Raw genomic sequence first — 5,205 nt, forward strand, 5'->3', positions numbered from 1 at the left:
GTAACAGCAACATTGTGCAAAGACCAATTCTGATAGACTTAGCCCTTCTCAGCAATGCAATGATCTGAAACAATTCCAAAAGACTCATGATGGAAAATGCTATCCACCTTCAGAGAAAGAACTATGGAGTCTGAATGCAGGTCGAAGCACACTCTTCTTTTTTTCTTTTTCCTTTCTCATGGTTTTTGCCTATTGTTCTGATTCTTCTTTCACAGCATGACTAATGTGGAAATATGAGTAATATAATTGTCCATATGTAACCTATATCAGATAGCAGGCCATCTTGGGGAAGGGAGAAGTTGAAGGAGGGGGAAATTTAGAACTCACAATCTTATAAAAGTGAATGTTGAAAACTAAAAAAAAAAAAGTAAATAAATTTTAAAAAATTTTCATGGAGTAAAGTTAGGGAAAGAATCCCCTAGCTGTTCAGATTGTGGAGCAACAACTATTGGAGATTCTGAAGTCTTGTCACTAAGGTCTATAATGCTAGTGGTACAAGCTTTACTGTTGAGATGGATATACTGATTACTCTTGGAATTTCTCTGGTTATCGCTTCTGTCGCTAAAGCACTTTTAGATAACACCTTTAATCAGGTACATTATTTTCATAAGCCTGATCACATCTGAGTCATGAGGAAACTGATTTAAGGTAGCTAACTTTCAATTCTGCCAGCTGTCTTTTTTGGGGGGGCCTGAATAGCAAATGTGTCAGGATTTACCAATGCAGTTTCATGCTTAATTAACTGAGGAGCTGGGACTGGGACTGGAACTGCAGCTACTGGTTTGTTTCTGCAATAGGCTGAGCGCTGTGCACCTGACTTTTCTACATATGAGTTTGATTAGGAACTCCTGCAACTGTCAAAGATATAGGTATCGTTACTGGTAATTGGGTAGTGCCAGGTACTTGTGTAAGGACTACATCTGGCTGACCAACTATTTGGCATGTCTGTAAAATGAGAGGTAAAGCATTATGAACTGGTAAAATGTATGTCAGAATCACTGTTATTGTTCATGGTACGGTATGCACTGTGCCATTGAATGGTTTTCTCCTTCCTCCTCTACTTCTGGAGTCCAACTAACACTATGTTTCAGGCTTTCAGCTTAAAACCATATGTTGACCTGTTCCTCTGCACGTTTTGTTTGAGCAGATAGAACTGTAATTTCAGCCATTGTTGGACAAGAGAATTTATCGTAGGTGTTGAGCAAAAGGGAATTGTTTTCCAAAGCAGCATTATAGGTGGGAATGCTGTTAAGAGGCATTGAAACTTTAGGAATCAAGTTAGAATTCTGTTGAACTTAACAGCTGCTGTTATCACCTGTGCTAGCCCAGATTGAAGAACTGCTGCTTAGGTAACTACTGTGTTTATGGTATTTGAATGTATACTATTTACAAGAGAAGAGTTTGTATTAGACTCAGATGCTGATGAAGTTGGATTTTTTGTTTGTTTGTTTTTTTAACCATTTCTTCATGACCTTATTTAGTTTCATTCTCTTCTCTTCTGGAATGTGTTCAGAGTTATGGAAAACCGCAATCCATTTATATTCTACTTTATTTTTCATCATTTTCATTATAGGAGTTTTACTGATAGAAATCCTTAATGAAGGAGTTTCTATAGGTTCTACCTGATCTGAATTCTCCTCTTTAACAAAACTACCATCAAAAGTCAGATTATTAATTGTTTGCTCAAAGATTGATTATTTTATTTCACCATAGTCAGCTTAAAATTGTCTTCTCCAGGATAACATTTTAAATTATGCTCAGATAGTGTATCATATCTTTTGGTAAGAAAATTATACTCAACACAAACATAGGATAAATTTAACAGTATATTAGGATACTCTGAATCAATATTAAAGGTAAACATGCTAGCATTTGGCATTTGAAAAGTATAATATTTACATTCACCTTTTATACTGTGTTGATTATCAGAATTTACAAGTTCTTGAACATCTTCATCACTTAACATGCTTTCTGCTGCTGCATTTTCTATTGGTGTAAGTACAGGGGATCTTCATCCAAGTCTGGTATCAATTCTAGTTCCAGATCCGATTCAATTGCAAGGACCATGCAAGGTGTTGCTGATTTTCTTTTGCTTTCATTCTATTTCTGCGGGGAAATTTCAACTGTGATTAGAAAGCAATGAAGATCAAACTCCTTCAGTTATCTTCATTTGAAAAAAAACATGGCTTTTGGTCCCATTTGCAACTTTTTCATAGTGTAATTAAGAAAAGAGCTTGTGGTTGGTAGTTGCAAAACTGAGTTGCTGAAACTTTTGAAGCAAACATCCCATCTCTTGCCATATCTTCTCGAGTACTTCATCCTTCAAACAAGTAGAGAATGCTATCCAGTTAGAGTTTAGCTCAAGCCATTATTAACCACAAACATCACATTATCCATGCACCTTTTCTTTGAGAGCCCTCTGCTATCTTGGTACCTGGATTCCCCACTGTAGCTGCTTCTGCAGGCTCGGGTCCTCCTCATGGCCCTCCCCCACCTTTCATTTCAATCCAACTTACCCCTGCCTTTTTAACTTCAGCTGAAGTATAATAGATTCATGCTCTAGTACCTTATTTTAGATGAATTTTGTAATTATTTTTTCTAGCTCTATAAAATAATTTTGGTAGTTTGGTATGGCACTGAATAAGTAAATTAACTATTGTAATTTTTATTATATTGGCTTGGCCTACCCATGAGCAATTAATATTTCTCCAGATGTTTAGATCTGTCTTTATTTGTGTGAGAATTGCTTTGCAATTGTGTTCATATAGTGTTTGGGTTTGTCTTGGCAGGCAGACTCCAAAATATTTTAAATAGTCTACAGTTATTTTAAATGGAATTTCTCTTTCTAGCTCAACTGCTGGATTTTGTTGGTAATATGTAGAAATGCTTATGTATGTCTTTGTTTCAAGTGTATTTCTTGTGAACAACACATTATTAGCTTCTGATTTTTTATGAATGAGGAAAACTATACTGAGAGCACAGTAAGTGAAATTTCAGATTTGCATTTTTGGTAGAAGGCTGACTATGATCCAATTGGTACATTGGTGATTTTTATTCATAGCCTCGACTTTTCATTAATTACCTTGAATTAATTTCTAAAACCCTTGTAATCTGTTTCTTCCTCAACCATTAGACTGCAATTGTTTTCTCCCTGATAGCACTGATCTCTTCCTGGCCAAATCTGATGAACATTTCCCAGCTCTTATCCCTCTAGATCTCTTAATAGATTTTGGCACTATTAACTACTTTACCTGCTTGATTTTTATCTTCTACCCATAGTTTATATGACACTGTTCTCTTGGTTCTCTTCCTATAAATATGATCAATCTTCAGTTTCCTTACTTGATTCACCATCTATCTCCTGTTCCCTGTGGGTCTTCTTTTTCTTTTTATTCTCTTTACTTTTGGTGATCTAATTACCTTGTATCAGTTCAGTGATCATCTCTGTGTAGATGATTCCCATGTCCTGCCCTGATATCGATTTTCTACTCCATACTAGAACTCTCTTATTGCCAACTGCCTGATGGACATTTACATCTGGAAATCCTTTAGGCATAGAAGATTCAACATATCAAAAAGAGATCTTTATCTTCCCCCTCATTCCTTCCATCTCCCAAAGAAAGAATTATTCTTCCTCTCAAAATCCCTATAGCTGTTGAGGATAGCACTATCTAGTCATCAGGGTTCACAGCCTAAGACTCAGATGTGACTATGTCACTCCTTTACTTAAGAATCTACAGTGGCTCCTTTTCCCCTAGGATAAAATAGAAACTCCACTTTGAGCATTTACTGATCTTCTAGTTTTATATTTATTTTCATTTTAATCCCTTCTACAAATTTTATTGTAGCTAAACAAGTTTATGGATTGTTCAACAAACATGATAGTCTATCTCCTACTATATCTTTGCATTTACTGTCCCCCATACCTGGTATGTAATCATTCCACTTCCTAAAATCCTTAGCTTCCTTCAAAACAGGGATCAGGAATGTTATCACCTTCAACTGAAAATACTTTCAAGTTTCCTATGTGACAATACTCTCCCCACCATCAAATTACCTTGTATTCACTTATCCGTTTGTGTGTTATATCCACTAATAGAATAATAAAGGTTATTCTGGAGAGCAGTTTGGAACTATACTGAAACAGATATAAAACTGTGCATACCCTTTGAACCATTAATAGGTCTGCATCCCAAAGAGATCAAAGAAAAAAGAAAAGGACCGATGGGTACAAAAATATTTATAGCAGCTCTTTTGTGGTGACAAAGGATTGGGAATTGAGGGGATGTCCATCAATTGGGCAATAGCTGAACAAATTGTGGTATATGATTGTCATGGGAAATTATTTTGCTTTAAGAAAAGATGAGCAAGATGCTTTCAGAAAACTTGGGAAGACTTACCTGGTGATGCAAAGTGAAGTGAGTAGAACCAGAAGAACGCTGCATACAGTGGCACCAATATTGTACAATAATCAACTGTGAATGACTTAGCTGTTCTCCAAAACAAGTTGAAAGGATTTATAATGAAAAATGCTATCCACCTTCAGAGAAAGAACTGATGATCTGACTATAGATTGAAGCATTCTTTTTAAAAATATCTTTATTATTCTTTTTGTCTGCATTTCCTTTTGTAATGTGGCTAATATGGAAATGTTTTGCATGATCACATGTATAATCTACATCAAATTGTTTGCTTTCTCAAGGAGAGGGCAGGAAATGGTAAGAGTGAATTAGGAAGTCAAAAATGCAAAAGAACAAAATGTTAATTTCCTTACATGTAATTGAGAAAAATAAAGTCAAGATTAAATGTAAAATAAAAGAATAATAAGGATAGTTTTTCCTTTTTATCCTCCTTTCCTCAATATCTAACATAACATCTTTTACTACTAATATTAAGCACCTTCATGGGTGTTTAATAAACGTATATTGATTGAACTAAATGCCTGATAACACAAAACCGTGGGGTTGCAAAAAAGAGTTGCCACTAAAACATTTTTGAAGGCTTTTCCCACACCAGTTGAATGAATCAATATTTCACTAATAAGGTTTTGTAATTGCTTTCTTATCAACCAGTGATTAAAGTCATTTATATAGAACTCTGCAGGTTCATTTATATGAACAGTTATAACTTTCCATGAAGTGTAACTATGAGTGATTTACATCCTACGAGATATTTGCAAAAGCATCTTAGCTAGAAAATTCTGTT

General features: G+C 35.2%; 1 pseudogene; it reads right to left on the minus strand.

Annotated features, from left to right (window-relative positions):
- Positions 1-386: 386 nt before the first annotated feature.
- On the minus strand, positions 387-2,481 carry LOC114045841 (annotated as a pseudogene).
- Positions 2,482-5,205: the final 2,724 nt, after the last annotated feature.

The sequence above is a fragment of the Vombatus ursinus genome, unplaced genomic scaffold (genome assembly GCF_900497805.2).
Source record: "Vombatus ursinus unplaced genomic scaffold, bare-nosed wombat genome assembly UNPS02014779.1, whole genome shotgun sequence".
In the NCBI taxonomy this organism is placed as follows: Eukaryota; Metazoa; Chordata; class Mammalia; order Diprotodontia; family Vombatidae; genus Vombatus; species Vombatus ursinus.